The following is a 17,832-nucleotide window of genomic DNA, read 5'->3' on the forward strand; positions in this document are numbered from 1 at the left end:
ACTTTCAACTATATCAAATGTAAACCCATCCGCCTCGATACTTGACGCTGAGAGCAACTGATACAATATAAAGTGCAAGAAAGTCTGCATAGGGCAGGTAGCAGGGGTGGTGGATTGATCAAACAAAACTGGACTGAACACAGTTTGTGTACAGGGACACGAACATTAGAGGCAGTTTGTGTAGAAGTGTTGTGCACTGACATCAGTTATGGACATATTTACTTTATTTCAACACAAAACATGATTTTCATCTTGTTTGTTGCCTGAACCATAATGCAACCATTTCACAACATTAACCACGTGTTAAAATGTGTTTCAGCTGTGTGGTCTGCACATCGATGTGAGAGGCTGAGGGGCATGACTATTCATCTTTATTTGACAACCTAGGATAAGTGCTGAGAAGTGCTGATAGGGAACTGGAAGCAGTAAGAGCATCAAAGACAAAGCTCTATACTTGTTTTATTTATCTGTTGGTTGATGATAACAGCAGATAACAATATCCAAGGTATTTGCATGCATTTTACTTTCCTGTTATAATAAATGTGTCACTCAAGAAGTATGTGTTAAAAGGACTGGTCAGATGGGAAATATTTTGATGATGATAGAAGAGGATATTAAATGGCACTCCACACTTATTACAAAATAAACAGCGTTTTCTCGTAATTATCATTAAAATGTGAAGGCTTCTTATTCACCTTCACGTAACCCAGAACAGAAAAACCTTGCGTGGGAGTGCAGCAGCATGATGCACATAAATATTCATCAAATAATTAGCTCAGTTTTTACCAAATATATCTCAACCACAGACCTTATTCAAGCACCAATGGGCTAATTGATGGACTAAATGGAAAATACAGTGAAATAACAACATCAGGAAATGAGCCATTAGCACTTTATTTATCAGACGTTGTATGGACGTGATCTCTCTGTTGCTTTATTATCTTCTGTGCATCTCCTGGTCCAAACCTACAACTCCACACTGTTAGCAAGCACTTGAGTGGGGCATCTGACAATCCGTGATCATTAGCTAATGGGTTAATGGCCAGCACTATTCACTGTTGCTGAATGGTAAAGGCTACAGGTGATAACAGATGGGCTTTCAGCATGGGGAGAGGAGAAGAGAAGAATAGCCCTGTCATGAATAACGTTGATACACCAAGCTAGTCAGCAGAAATTTAAAACCTGGAAGTAAAAGGGAGAGGATGTTTGCTTGTTTGTCTTGACTGGTGGAGACAATATATTATTATATATATGGATATTTATATCCCCACTCTCATTCTCAGCTGCTGGAAGACCATTAGGTCTGTGTGTTCTACTTTACTGGTCAGGGACAACACATTAATCAATATTAGGGCTGTCAAATGATGTGATTTTTAAAAAATTACAATTAATTGCAAAATTTCCACAGCTGATCACGTTTATTCGCATTTTTTCAATCATATTTTCAGTTCCATTATTTTGCATTTCAAAACACTTTTCAAGTCCATATTGATGAGATTAAGTAATTCTTACCAAACTGTCTTGATTGGGAATGAAATGACAGCAACAAACTGCATGAAACTGGGTTAAAGTGGGCATGTCTGTAAAAGGCGAGACTCATGGGTACCCATAAAACCCATTTCCATTCAGATATCCCAGGGTCAGAGGTCAAGTGGGTCCTCTGAAATGGCCATGCTGTTTTTTCCATCGCCAAAATTTAGCCTAACTTTGTGGCATTATTCCACACCCTTCCTGAGAAGCTAGCATGACAGTGTTGGTACCACTGGATTCCTTGGGTCTTCGAGGCTCATTGATACCAGTATCAATGATATCTATCACTTTCGCTTCAAAACAGCCCGATACAGCCTCTTAAAGACAAGAAAGTGGGCCAGTGATAAATGCAATTTAAAAAAACAAAACAAACAAACACATTATGTAAGGACTTTTATTGCATCACAAATAACATGTTAATGCTGACAACCTTAGTTAATATCAAAATGATGTAAATGTAACAGATTCTGCAAAAAGCCTCACGAACAAGACATACAAAAGCAGATTAAACAACATCAAGGACATACTGCATAGCAGTTGCAGAATAAATAAAAAAAATCAATTTGGTCAAGATTTCTTTTTGAAAGCATGACCTAAAGAAACAGGTTTTAGGGGGATCTATAGGCAGAAATGAGATATAAAATTCATGACTATAATCAGGTGAAACTAAGAATCATGTTTGTGTTCGCTTAGAATGAAGTTCTCCAACATGCTTGAGGGGATGAGTGAGGGGTATTTGGTACTGCTATAGATGCCACTAAATCTTACACATTTGTCCTCATACAAAATAAGTTATATCATGCACATATTTAATATTTCACCTGTAGTCAGAATGCTGTATGACAGTGATTGCATTGAAAATTGAGTCATATTATTTCTGTTTGTAGCAGTAGCACATTAAAAGTGACCTTAGAGTTTTCTGTTGACCAGTGGAATAATGTGGAACCAGGACTGTGTGCCACATAACTTAAGAGTGCTGGTGCTTATATGCAGATGATAAACAAAACAGAACTTTTAGCACTACTAGAAGCCAGTAACTCCTCAGGGCAACTTTTAACTGTCTAAATGTAACAAGTAAACCAATAAATTACTTTCTTTTTTATCTATATTGAGATGAAAGAGCCTTGATAACAGATAGCTGCCCCTACTGAACTATGTTCAGGAAAATGCTACATATCAGAATGTTACTAAGAAAGAAGTGAATCTGATAATTGAAAAGGTATTTTCTATAAATGCTAAAAAAAAAAAAAAAAGAAGAAGAAGATCAAATAGTTAAATGTCTCAGGGCAGAAAATGCACTTGTACTAATTAGGGGTTAGCGTACACTGACAAGTAAATCTGCTTTTTTGTCAGTGTTATTCAATAAGAATGGAGCTCTATGCTTGCTTTCTCAGCAGCCACAACAGCACATCTTGTGGTCTAATCATGACATCAACATCCTATAGACCACTGCAAACCTGTTGCCCGAGCAAAAAATAAAAATCAGTTAAATGGTCTATTGACACCATTTATTCACTATATCGTTCCATAGCAAATACATGTTTTCTGCATTCTGAATGTCCTACACAGTTCCTTTGAGGAAGCGTGTCCCGACACTAATTCGGGGCAGAGTATGTTTGAACTAATCTGTCCCTAAAAGTTTTATTCCTGAAATGCTGCTGTGTAATTCAAGCTTTTCCACCTCCTCTGACAGGGCGAGAAAACACTGGTCAAGTATTGTGTGGGCAGTGGGTATGTTCTCAACTTAAAAGCCACAGAGCTTCAATAAACAATAATGTGCACCATTATACTTCACACATCACAAGATGTAAGAAAACCCAAAATGTGTAGAATCTTGTTTAGCAGCCACAAAATTGCAAGCTCGAGTGTGTGTTTTCCTGCAAGCAGTGCACACTGTTTTCTTGCATGTGTGCATTTTTGTCTGTGGGTATTAAGCTGCATTCAGCCCCAAATAGCTTCATCATTAATTTCTCTTTTAGTACTGTTAGGACTGGAAGCAGTGACAAATATGGATCATTTACAGTTGAAAGTAAATTAAGCTGTTGTTTTTGTGTGCTGCATCATAATTGTTTGCAGATTATTATTTATTCAGAAGTGTTTTCCTTCTGCCATTAACCCTGATTCATTGCCTCTAATATTTCTGCAAATACTCCAAAACACATTCATCTTGGATGTATTTGCTACTATAGTTGACTTTTTTTTTCAGTTTTGCCTCGATGTACGACATATATATTGCTTTTTAATTTATCGCCAGTGTAATTCAAAATATTGCTTATGTAAACAAATACAGAGCCAATAATTTTAAGCTGGGCATATACCATCAATAACCTCCAGTGCAGTAACAAGCAAAACTGGAGCCATTTATTTCTCTCTGTCTCGTGTCTCATTTCGAAGAGGCTTTGGGATTGCTGCAATCTACATGAGGGCATACACACATGCATGCATCGACTCTTTTACACATACTACAGCTAAAAATCTTTTATGGGAATGTGTGTGTGTGTGTGTGTTTGTGTGTGAGTGGTGAAATTTTGGAGCTATCAGTGCTATTGATCAAAAGGATGGGTTTTAATGGTTGGGCACTTAAGTCGACTTAATGTTTGACCCACACACACACACACACATGCACACACGCACACACACTGCACACAAACACACGTACACATTCACACTGCTACCATCAGTCCCTGTTTCAGCTCATTCAATCATTTGGCTCAATCCCATTCACCAGTGGATGAGGTTCACACAGTAATCCCCAGAGAGAAAACCACCCGTCCTTCAGTCTTATGCATGGAGGTTCTGTTTAGGAACATTTTGCCACCAATCACCACCTGCCCTTACTCCATGCTGATGACTTAACCCTTACACTGCCAAACTGAGGGACAAAACTTTCAGTAGAAGGGGCAGCGCCAGTGCTAACTTAACTGTGGTACTGATTCACTGGGGAGCATGGTTCAAATTACAAACAGATCCGGGTTACAAAAAGAGGTAATAGCAAAGGGTGTAATGTAATGGTAATGTAATCATAACTACTACAGTATCTTTTCCACATTGGTTCCTTGAAGAATTTTGCAAAACCATTTCAGACGCCTAATTTCTTAACTTTGACGCTAGTTGATGGTCTCCTCTGTCTGCCTTGCTCCCATCATTTCAGTCATTCACCCTCATTGAAGTCTCTGCTCAAGTGTGTCCTACAAGTCAATAGAGCCACTGTAGATTAATGCAAATAGCTGGTCTACTACACTTGACTTACTAACCATCAAAGTTTAACTTTGAAGTTAGTTTGAAGACTAAAGTATTGATTGCCGTAACTACTCCTTAAAAAGGGTAGACCACCCAAAAATCTAACTTTGTCAGCTCATTTCTGACCTTGAAAATAGTCTAATATAAAGAATAAATCCATATTTTAGGATCTTTCCCATAGGAGTCTTATGTTTCTCACTTCTGAATCAATGGAAAAGATAGGAGTCATTCTTGCTTAGGCCTTAAAGCCCATAAATTGAGCCCTGTGTAATTTTTGGTATTGGGACAGGAACAGGATTTACATTGTGTAATGTTGATTTATTTTTCCCATTAGACTATTTCAAAGCAAGAAAACAACTGAAAACACATTATTGGGTGGTCTATGCCCTTTAATCTTGCGCCTTATATGCTGTATAACACATTTGCCTGCCTCTTTTGTTGTGTTGATAGTGTCTCTGGTTCTGGTACAGCATTGGTTGGGTCTGTGTTTGAGCATAAATGATGGTTTGCTGTTGTTGTGTGTTCGTGTGTCTGACTTGCTGGCATTTGTCAGCCTAGAATAGCCTACTTTGTTGGTGCATGGCCCCTGAGCAAATAAATTGTTGTGTGATACATGCCCCGCAAGCTGACGTAATGGATTTGATTGAAAATCATCTAAAGATCATCTACAGATAATACATCTAACAAGCAAGATACTGTAAAGCTGAAAACACACCAGCGTTGCAACGGCACATCATATGAGGTGTGTCAAATGCCACCCCAAACACCAGTAGGATGCGTCACACTGCAGCACATCAACAGAAGAATAATTGCTACTTTTACTAAAAAAGTTGTACTTTTCCATCTATGCGTTAGCGTAATTCATGTGTGGACATCCACTAATGAAATTCCATTTCCCACCTAAAGAGACAATCTCCAGAACTACAGATGGCAATATCTTATTTGCCATTGTCTTTATAATGGCTTGATTATGGGTTGCATAGCTTTGGATATTTCTCAACCTCAACAACAATTCTCTCCTCATCCATTCTTCAACACACACCCTAAACACAGACCTGTGCTGACCTGCGTTCCCTTACTGTAACACCCTGGAGAAAAAGTTGACCCTCCTGACTGTCTTTTTGTAATTTTCACTCTGCTGGGTTGCATAGTTGATTAAGGGCTGGCAACTGTAGTATTGGTTTTGTGAAAAATAATGTTTTTAATGGCGTGCTAATGTACTACTGAGGAGTCACAATGACATTGATGCATTACTGTGATAATTAAAACCACTGGAAAAGTGGACAATGCCTAAGAGACTGTCAATACTAGCAAACCTGAATTAATCAGTTACACAATAGTCTAAAAGTCTATAATCTAATACTGAATTATCATATAACTATAACAGTAAGTGAAGAGTGGAGTTTTTAAGCACTAGTTTGCCATAGAGAAATGTGCTGATCATAAGTCCACATTGTTTGTACCTTGTGTTTTACATGGGCGCACACACTAGTACAGTGGTGATGTGATATGTTTGTTTGGCTTTCATAATGTATATTATAATTTGATGTGTCATGTTGAAGACGAATCAGTTTTTCTTTTTAACTTAGAAGTTGTTAACAATGGTTATTTTTGTGTGCCAAATTACACCCTGGCAATGATGGCAATACATTTACAAAACAGACCTGAAAACCTTGGTTTATTAAATAGTGGCAGTTGCATAAAAATATTCAGTAACTCGTGTTTTAGAAATTTGAAGTACTCAGTGACAGGTAACAATTTAAAGTGTGTTTCTTGGAAACCTTTCAAGTGATCATCTTAATGTCTTTTGTCAGGCTTTGATTCCACAGCATCATGATTTAATGCGTGCCTCAGTGGGAACATTAAAAACTAAATGCAATGTCGAGTGAATTTGGTGAAAGCACAAAAAAAAATCTCTGTCTAACTGCACATTAAAACTCAATTAACTTAACATTTTAGTGTCACATTTTCCTTCCATACACTTGTTTACCATAATTTGTCTTCAGATAATGCCAGCAGGCCCTGTTTGGCTCTCTCAGATTGTTTATTAATGTGGATGAGAAGCTTGAAGCTGCAAGTACACAGGGTCAGTTGACAGTAATGTATGTATCCAATAAACTAGCACAGCCAGTGCCGCAAATCTTAAGCTGGTACAGGATCAAAGAGGGACATGTTAATAATGGTTTCTCACTCGAGCCAATGGAAAATAGGCTTATGTATTTTTTGGTTGTAAGAAAGTTCTTAAATATGGCATGAGTTCCTGCCACCAAACCACCTTCCCCTGTAAATTAAAGTGTACAGAAACAAACTATTTTTCACGCAGCATTTATTTCTACCTGGTACAGGAGATGTGTAGAGGGTTAGATTTCATTAAAATTTTGCATGTGTGTGTGTTTATTGATATCAGTGGTTAGATATGTCCATAAAGTATAACTGATTGAGGAAATGACTATGCTGTAACCAACGAGGCTACACATGTAAAAACAATATATGATGATATTCTATGGAGCAAATATTGTTATTATTATCCTATTCTTACCATGGCAAAACATAATCCAAAACAGTGCAGAAAGAAAAGCAGCAGCAGCAGCAACAACAACAACACCACTGCTGTGTTTTCTTTGTTCGTTACTTACTACTAATAACTTAAAGTTGACGTTGGCACTTAAAAGCAGTTATAGAAATAGCAGAACAGCAGAAGAAAATAATGCAGCTGAGCTGCGGGGAGGGAAACACATTTTAAACTGTAAATCAAAATCACAGAGAGATTAACAGTGGCATGGGACCCAGATAATTTTTCAAGCCTCCGTGCCTGGAAACACATTACTGACCTTGTTATCTTGTCAGCTGGCCTGTGGGCCTCATGGCCCATGCTTGAGAAACCAGGGCATAAGGCAAGTGAGTTATAGTTACTCTGACAGGCCTACTAATGGCACACATATCAGGATTTTGGATGGTCGCATTTTGTGAGATTAACACTTGTTCTGATGTCCTTATAGCTTGTGAAGAGGCTTTTTACCACTGGCCGTTTCTTAAAACCAGGTCCCTTATATTGCATAAATGTGCAATCGTTTTCAAAATTGGCATGTTAATGCCAGAAAAAAGGGAGGGAAAAGACTAAAGGTTTTGCTTTAGCTCTAAATATTCCACAGTAACCAAAATGCACTGTGCACCATTTCTTCCAGTTCTTCCTGTTATGGACACTTTCCACAAGGATGTTTGTTGGTGGTGTGTTTATGGAAGGCAGGCAGGGAATCAAAGCAAGGACAAGCGGTCATTGACCAATACTATATCTTTTTACCTTTTGTTAATTTACAGCTCTCTTTTTTCACTCAAGGATCACAAAAACAAATGGTGCAAAAATGGGGATTTACAGCTTGTACAAAGCAAGTTTCCAAAGCTGCATTTGTACTAGAGAAAACGTTTTAACCTCCTTCCTCTGGTTTTCACATTTAAAAAAAAAAAATGCAACTTGATTTATTTATCTGTGATATTTCACAGTCAGTTCTGAGAAATAAAAGCATCAAGAGAAATGAAAGTACAGTGCTGACTTTTTGAACCTGAGTGATTTTCCCAGTTGTAAGATTTAAATCGCCCTCCGCGCTTTTGCATCTGATTAAATACAGACATCAAGTGCCTCATACATTTCCATTTCCATCCAGGCATTTGGCTGACACTTTTATCTAGAGGGGATCACACTAGGAAGACAGAGAGGAAAGTAAGTGTACATTAGTGCAAGGTTCCAGAAAGACAACACTAAAGCATGGAGAAATGAATAAAATGGTTAGTGTAAAAACAAAGATAAAAAGAGTACTCAAAATATTCTGCATATATGTATTAAAGTGAGGTGTATATGCAGATACGAAGGACTGCTCTGGAATTATAATAAGTCCCAGACTGAAGTGTTTAAACACTAATAGATGACTAAAAGCAAATTCGAATAAAAAAGTCTTCATTAAGATGATGTTTATACTTTTTATACATGTTCACATTCAAGTGTTCAACATATAGTAATACCAACAGACAAGCATCAATTATTTCTGAAGGCCGTTTGGTTACAAAGGCTTCTATGAGTAATCTTCTTGGAACAATTTTTAGCTTAAATTACAACACTAATGCACCTTTTCTTCTCTGGGGAGAACCCTTTGTTTTGAAGGTCCAAACACTTCACTTATTCATTCACTCTGTATTTAGCACATCTGTAACCTGCTATATGTCAGGTTGTTATTGAGTGATCGGGATGGGTGCTCCAGATCTCAGCAGGAATGCTCCAGTACTGTAGTTTCACTTCATATTCACCATGCTTTGTATGTGTTTGTTTATTCTTGACAGTGAGATATTGCAAAGATATTTTAGGCTTCACTTGTTGCTCGAACTACAGGCTCCATTTCTCTTCGTGTTCATATTGCCTGCCAACCATGCCGTCGCCGCCGTGGACGCAAAGGGCCTGTTTAGACCCAGTATTAGCATGTGTTTTGGTGATCCAAATGCAAGTGGACAACCGAGACACATCACCATTTATATCTGTCCATCCAGCTGACCACTTTTGCGAGCTGGTCTGTTGCATGCTTGCTACCCACGTTAGGGTTTGTGTAAGTACAGCTGGAGATATCACTGTCAACAGATTTCAACATGCCCCCTTCCATCGGGCAAAACGAAAACGATGTGGTTGCACAACACTTTGTCCAGATCATCATAAAATTGATAAATTACAGAGCATTGGCACTGTCAACAAAACAACTATCACGTCCTGCACTGATGATGTTGTCCTTGTCAGAGAGACATCAGGACGGCGTTAGCGTTTATACTACATAACATTTATGGTCAAATATGTCCCAGGCCACCTTGGGAAATGGTTTGAGAGATCGGATCGGAAATGCATCTTGGTAGCCATTTCTACCAGTATTTAGTACTATTTAGTTGCGACCAGATCACCTGAAATGCATTTTGATGCCAGATTTAAACAGGATGGAGAGACTTACTCATCCCTTTCTCTCTTTCTCAAACTCAGACCGAAATCCGACCCAAAACTAGGCAGTGCTGATATATACAGCAAGGTTATGTTACTGCACTGCCCATTTCTCTCCTAGTATGTTTTCAGAAACACATTTTTACATTCTATCAAGCTGTAATAGCAAGAGATTGTGAACAGGAGGTGTGCGCCATACTGCTTAATGCACAGTGAAAACGGAGGCTGAAAAATGCAGATCAAGCAGTAAAACTAAGCTGCACTGATCAAATATAAACCAAGATTTTGTTATTGACTTGCCTCAAATGTTTTCGGTTACCATGTAGTGCAAGATTCGGCCGGCAACCAATGTTTCAAACCAGTACCAGTCCACATTACGTCACCCACCAGCAGGAACATTTTTTTGTTATAGTTGTAGGTTTTCTACCTCTTGAGCAAAAGTGTATCCTTTCTCTCTTTTCTTTAGTCATATAGCACCAATTTCAAACGTATCTGCATCTTTCTATTGCAAAGGCACCCTAATTTTAAATCAGGACCCTCTTCTTTAGGTACTAGAAATATTTGACTAATGCATTTGCTCTAATTATAGCTGCACATTCTAGCAGCAGTTGTGGTTAAGAAGCCTCTGATGTTTGAATAATGACAATCTTTCATTAACTCATCTGGAAATCATTTCATTCACACAAAAATTCCACCCAAACCTTCTTAAAATGATTTGACTTTTATAAGTGGTGCTTAACATCACTGACTCTGTCCTTGTAGTCCTGACAGTAGATGCATTAAAGTGGAAAATATTTTCTTTATTATGATATGAAATTGCTTTTCTCAGTAATACAAGAGCAACAAACAGCCATTGTTCTTCTGTCATACTTGAGTTATCATTAATTGTTCTATTATTCTCCGGAGTTAAGCATCCATTACAAAACATTATGCAAAGATGCACACTACATTTCTGATCTCAAGCCAGTGGTATCCAAGATGATATGTAATGAGTCAAGTCACAGATGGAGATGATCCATAGCTACCACCCTAACAGCAACTGGTACCAGCTGATAAGAGAGACCGGGGAGGGGATCAGAAGAGATTATTTACATCAGAGGGAATAAGGTGCACTCATTTGACATTAATGCAAGATCTTAAAGAGGTTTAACATTCAGATTAATATGTGTATTAATAGATATTATCCCTTTGTTTTGATCCTGACTTACATTGACCAAGCACATAAATTGCTAAAAGATGTAACCAGGCAGCCGCATGCATGAAAACATGCTAGTGCACACAGACACGTTCACTCACAGTGACTACTGCAGTGCTGACCATTTGCCTTTGGCTATTGTAAATGAATGATTGCATCCAGCATTTCAGTCCAAAATGTTTGGATTTAATGAATCAGACCACAGAGGAACACATTGCTTACAGTCATGGATATGATTTTTTGGCCTTTTTTTTCCATCTGCATTGATATAAAGTCTCTTCTAACTTTCAGCTCTGTATCTTGATCCGCTGCAGTGACTTCACAGGGTTTGAACGTCAGCCTCTTTAATGTCACTTCACTCCATTCCAGATAAGAGTTGTATGGGAATTAAAAATTGCTGAGTGTGAATAATGAATTTGATGAATTGAAATAGATAGAGAGGACACTTCCCAGTGAGTCATGGACGTCTCCTGTGGTACGACTTGAGTGGCTGCTATGAAATTTTAACATCTCTGTCATGAACGGGAACATTGTACTTTTGTGACGGTGGACAAGACGTGGCACTGAGATTTGTGGTACCTATTTTATATCTACTGTGCACAGGTGGTGCCCTACTAACAGCTGAATCTTTTTGTGTTGGCGATGAGTGGCGTCTGTCTGACTCATTTTGCTGAATAGAGCTCGCCTCTTTCCAAATGGTGCTCGTGGGTCTTACAACTAATGTCAAAGCTCTGGGTGAGTAGGCGGTGTGATGCACGAGAAAGAGTCAAACATGAATGAGTGTGAAAATGCCGGCCCCCTCAAAACATCGTGTCAAGACATACATACACTCCCAAATAATGAGTTGTTAGCAGGCACACTCACACACACACACAAACATGCCGTCTTAGCATTTGGTGTGTGAGGTTTCATAGTTGAGCAAGGGAGGCAGACTTCACTCCATCAGTGTTGGTCCCTGGTGAGCAGAGGGGAGAGAAGGTGCCAAATGTTCACAGTCTGAGTAATGGGCTCTTAAAGCACCATTCTTTTCCTCTGTGTGTGTGTGTGTGTGTGTGTGTGTGTGTGTGTGTGTGTGTGTGTGTGTGTGTGTGTGTGTGTGTGTGTCGGTCTGACTCTGTAAAATTAAATTCAGTGCAGGGGAATATTTTGCACACCAATGATAATTTAGTGAAGTTAGACGAGGCAATACTGATGATGGTGTGATGCTAAAAATGTTTCTTGATTTTTACTGAGGCCTTTCCATCTTTCGATTACGCCACAGCAATTAATTATCCAAATGGAAGTGTGTAGAAAAGTATTAGCATGAAATATCTTGGAAATGTTCCTCATTTTTCTGATAATAATGTATGGGAAGCAAAGAAAAGGTTTTCAGTTCCCTTTGTCACCAGCTCTTTGGGAGCTCCTTTTAGCAGGTGAGAGCAGTTAATGAGAGACTGAACTGAATAGCTGTGCTTCGGCACATGGCAATAACGGATATAAAGGGTTATAATAATGTACCAGCTCCAATAAAATGGTGGAAAGAACATTGGAAACACTTTGCCTGCAAAAATGAAAATATGTGTGAAAGCATTTGATGCACAGAAATAATAATAAAAAAAAAAAAAACACCCGCAGAGAAAAGATGGACATACAGTAAATGTTGCTTGTTAAACGTGCAAATGTGGAGTTCAAGCTGAGTGTTTCCCCTCAGATAACATTGAAATAATGGAGGAGACCTGCAGAAATGCGGCAAAGCAACACGCTCTCATCCCAAGTTATCAGATATTGCCACTTTGGAGTGGACTTTCACTTCTACATATTACACTCTAGGTGTTCTTCTGCGTCTGCTACTGACGCCATGATATCAAAATCAAAAGCACATGGTGGCATTACACTGCACATATACGCTGCGTATAATAACACAGTGAATGTTTCTGTCCGGCTGTGTCCTCAGCTGAGGTCATCCAGCAGTGTATCATGTAGACGCAAAAGGTGGCTTTTAGCAGTAGGATCCTACGCCAAAAATACCACAAAAGCAACGGTATTTGACGACTTCGGAATGAGAATGAGCAACAGACATAATTTGAGTTCTCCACTGGGATACACAACATAATATCAATAATATCAAACGCTAACAGATACAAATAATACTGAGGAGAAAGCATGGCTGAAGATCTCTTACAGTTATTATGAACACCAACATATTTCAGGTTTATATTTTTAAGAAACTGTCAGTCTGAGGGAGAACAGACAATCAAAACTTCACAATACACAATAAATAATATTGGAACACAAAAAATGAAAAGAATGTTACAGAATACAGTAAAGGTCAAGTTCCTTGTTCAGCCCATCTGAGCTACAGATCCAGATCAAAAGTCCATTTAACTTCTGCCTGCAGCAGAACTTGCTTGTGGTCTCCACCCCCAGTGGGAGGCTTGATTGACTGTGTAGCTCAGAATTTTAATTCTGTGAGCCGAGTGTCAAGAAGTGGTTAGCCAGAGGAGATGAAGAATCTCTCCCATTGAGGCAGCATTTTGTGTTCAATAAGGCATGTTGCCCATTTTGCTGTATTTTGCAGACATATAGTTTCAGGCAAGGGACATGAATTACATCAAGCCTCCCATGGGAGGAGCAGTCAGATATTTGAGTTGGAACATATTCCACTTTCGGGATTCATAATATGCTTTAGCTTGTTGGAAAGAGGGCAGATGAAGCTGTCCACACAGAGGAGTGAACTTGTTTAATGGGAGAAGTGCTGGGAGACGAGTTGATAACAGCAGACTCTGAGGTGGGTGTTACATTTAAAGTTACAGTGACTGAAAACATTATGTAATAGCAACACATGCCAGTAGCTCTGCTGAAAGACATGTGCTTGCTATTGTTTTTTTTTTGTTGTTTGTTGTTGTTGTAGTTTTTTAATAAGCCAGTGTTATAGGCATTCAAACGCACATTATCTTAGTGAGGAGATTATTCCACTCTACTTTGCGAATAAAATGCATTCCAATTCCCTGTACTTTACAAAACATTTTAAAGGCAGAATATGCAGGATTGTCAGTTACTATTTGTCAACACATTCCCCAGTGAAAGCCATATTTGAGTAAAAGTACAGATATCTCACCAGAAAATGTCTTTGGTAGATATTAAAGTCACCTGTTTAAATAATACTTAACTAAAAGTCTGAAAGTATCTGATATTTCCGGTCATGAAGTATCAAAGGTAATTTTATTATTTTATATGAACTTAAGTATTGAAAGTAAAAGTACAATTAAATTCTAGTAAAAAAAAAAAGCAAGCAGTCAGAATTTTGAAGTGTATTTCTTCATAATATTTACACCACCTTAAAAATGGAGAGTGCATTACACCTGAAGAAAAACAATGTCTTCTTTACAACTTAAAGGATTTAAGGAACAAAATCATGTTACCTTCCTTTAATTCCATTCTTCCTTCTTTTCTGCCTTATTTTGTAGTAATTAAAATGCTCAGGAGAAATGTGTAAAATTTATTTAGGAAATGTTGCGGAGCAAAAGTTAGATTTAACAGAAATATAAAAACCCAACTACAGATACTTCCAAAAAATACTATAGCACTGTAATAAAGTATTAATACTTTCTTACAGTACACCACTGCTCTTGGATGCATACAGCTTACACTCTGTCCCTTACACGGAAATTTAAAAATACAGGCGGGGGGGAGAGTCTCAAACACAAGTACACAGCCACACACTTTTAGTGGGTTATAAGTGGTGATTGAGAGGGATCACTTCTGCATGAGTCTTAAGTAAAACCCTGCCTAATATGTCTTTAAACATGCATGACTTAAATTTAGCATTACTACAGTTTGTCCTGTCTTGGCACAATAGAGGCACATACCCACACAAACACAACCGCCCACAGGGTTTCACAGAAACACAAATTTCTCTATGGCCCTTCTGTTTTGTCCTGTTCACTTGTCGATAAAAACAAAAGACCAGACCAGGCCGGACTGATTTCCCCTGCCTCTGTTCAGAAGGAGCACACACTCACACACACACACACACACACACACACACACACACACAATGGCCCTTCTCTGGGCTGGTCTAACAAAGCGTCCTTCAGCAACAAGCAAACACCAGAAAATAGCTTTCACTTGTTGTTTCTCAGTATCTGGAGATCTGTTCTCTGGAAAGGCCTGTCTCTGGCTGTCAAAACAGAGACACACAAGCGCATACATCCTCTCACACACATACAGATAGATATTCACCAGCATACAAACAGACACACGCAGATAGAAATGACAGATGCACATTCAGGAAATGAAAAACATGCAGCCAGGGAGAATAAGTAACTGCTGTGTAGGAAGGAGGGAGAGCTGCTGAGCAAGTAGATAATGGGTGTGTATACACATGTGTGTATAAATGAATGCCCAGTTTTGTGTATTGGCACAAGCATGCCAACATGCATGTGTATCTTGTTTGCATGGTGAGTGATGTGTGTGAGACGGAGCAGACCACAGGGGTCTTTGTTGACCAGCTGTAGTAAAGTGATTGGCTTGTTGTTTCTTGAATGACGGCAGCCCTGGTGTTCCAAATGCCCAACAAGGACACTGGCTGGCTCTCAGCTTCCCTCATTATTTTTGTTTTCCAAGTTTCCTCTCATTGCTTTTCCTCCACTGATCTCATGGATTGCTTAAATCATGTGACAGCTCTGTACCATCTGATTTTCATCCCAAGTTTTCTGTACTAACTATGCTTATTTAAACTTTTAAAACACAGCATGATCTGTTTTTAATATTCTTAAACTTTATGCACATCCTTGCAGGGGTAGTTGCAAAAAAATAGGAGTAAATATTTTTCACTTTAAATCTACTCAGGATTCCCATTTGCAGCGTTTTTAAATGGGATACTGCAGTACATTTAAAAAGTAGTTTGACGGACATAGCATTCATAGAAATCACTTTTAGGCTTAAACTTGTGGAAAGAAACACAAATCCATGAAAGCATGTAAGCACACACATACTCACACTGGGTAAAAACTGAAAGTTGCTTTAGGCACTTTGTGGCCTTTGTTGCCGTAAATTACCTCAGTTCTTGATTAAACAAAACGTCAAAGTGTCTAAGCTCTTAAGTTGCCTAACATTTCCACACACATACAGACGTAAGCGGTCTCACACACACACACTCTATAAAGTGACACACGCACACACAAATTCCCAATTACTCCTTGGTTTGCTGGTTAATGATTTGACTCTGGAGGAGAGGGAATTAAATGGTTGACTAAGCAGACTTTTGCGAGGTGTTCAGCATCCACAACTTTTTCCTCATCTCCATCCTCCTCCTCTCTTCCCTATCCTACCTTCTGCCCTCCGCTCTGCATAGTAATGTCTTTGAATTGAGCTGTTCATTCAGCCAAGCACAGATAAGTGCCGAATAGCGGGATGAACACAATAGAGAAATAAAAGAAGGAAGCTGGAAAATGGGAATGGAGCTTTTGGGTGGAGCCAAAAAACAGTTTTGTTCTCTCTCTCCTTTTCTATCTCTTATACCTTGACGGGCAAGGAGAGGAAAGTGTCGGCTGGACAAAAAGAAGTTAAGTCTTCAGCACGCAGTCAGCCAAATCCTCAGTAGATATACACTATTCAGAGGGGTTTTTATTATTATTATTTTATTTCCAACTATAAAAAGAGCTTAAGTGTGATATCAGGTTTTAGCAGTGCAGAAGGTTTAAATGACAAGGTGATGCATGGGCATCGTGTGTATGTGCATACTGTATGTGTGCTCCATGTGTGCATGCAAATTGAAACATTTGTGCCTTTTTGTGCATCATATCCATAGCCAGGACCACGGGCATTCTGGAAACAGAATAGTGAAGGACAAATGTTCAAAAGCGAGCACAAGATGTGAAGGAAGAAGATTTGACACGAAAGGAGAAAAGAGAGATGAGTCTTAGAGATACAATCTGAGAAATGTACAACAACTCCACAGGGTGGTGCTAGCCCCAGTGGTTAAAGGAATATTTTAGTTTTGAGGACATTTTTAACCAGTTTCTTTTCTTTCAGATGCTTGTTTTATGTCTTGGCATAAAGTTATGTTAGACTGTGAAAGTATCTTAGTTCAACCACAACTCTGAGGACACAGAGCCTTATAGCCTTGTCTTAAGTTTTGCTTTAACATTGTCAAAATTGTATTGGTAGTGAAGTAAAAGCTGATGCCATTTATTTTTAAATTGTGTCCTTATTAATGTGTATGTTGTTTCAGTGCAGTTACACTTGTCAGTCTGCTGGAAGGTTTTACAGTGTATTCTCCAGCACTTTGGTAGAGTTTCAATTTGATCTCACAGAGATCCGTGAACTCGAAACATATGTTCAATCTGCATGCAGACATAAGGAGGGCATTCATTAGTTCATTTGATTTGTGTATGCAAGGAAAAGTCAAAAGTCCTCCACAACCAAGCTATCCCATATGCTCATGAACGCTAATTTGATCATTAAAATCCTTTGGAGCCACTCAAAAAAAATAAATATGACCAATGTTTTTTCTTCACTGCTGTATAAATCTCTGTAAACAGATATGTATGCAGAATCTAGAGGGACAATATTATGGTATGAGAAGTGTTCTGGTTTCCATTTGTAGTCCCAGTAGCATTAATCAATTATATGTAAGTGGGCTATGGTTGCACGTAAACAGTCAGTGTGGGGAAGTAAACAATGCATCAGCTGAAATGCAATCAGAACCCATCAGCTATCATCTGACGACAGTTTTGGCTTGTGCGTTACGTATATGGGCTCTACGCTAACGTCTGTACTTTCCTACATCTGTATGTACATACATAGCTCTGTCCCATCATGAACGAGGTATCTCAAGAATGCCTTTTGGTAATTTCTTCAGATTTGCTACAAATGTCCACTTGTGCTCAACGATGAACTGATTTTTGTGGTCAAA

The 17,832-nt window shown here is 38.6% G+C and overlaps 1 protein-coding gene across 2 annotated transcripts in view; it reads left to right on the plus strand.

The window, feature by feature from the left end:
• Positions 1-17,832, plus strand: part of cntnap2a (contactin associated protein 2a) — a 376,461-nt gene that overhangs the window by 167,853 nt on the left and 190,776 nt on the right. The gene's annotated exons all lie outside the window — the stretch shown is intronic.

This window comes from Plectropomus leopardus, chromosome 21 (assembly GCF_026936395.1).
Source record: "Plectropomus leopardus strain MGB_pleo_1.0 chromosome 21, ASM2693639v1, whole genome shotgun sequence".
NCBI lineage: Eukaryota > Metazoa > Chordata > Actinopteri > Perciformes > Serranidae > Plectropomus > Plectropomus leopardus.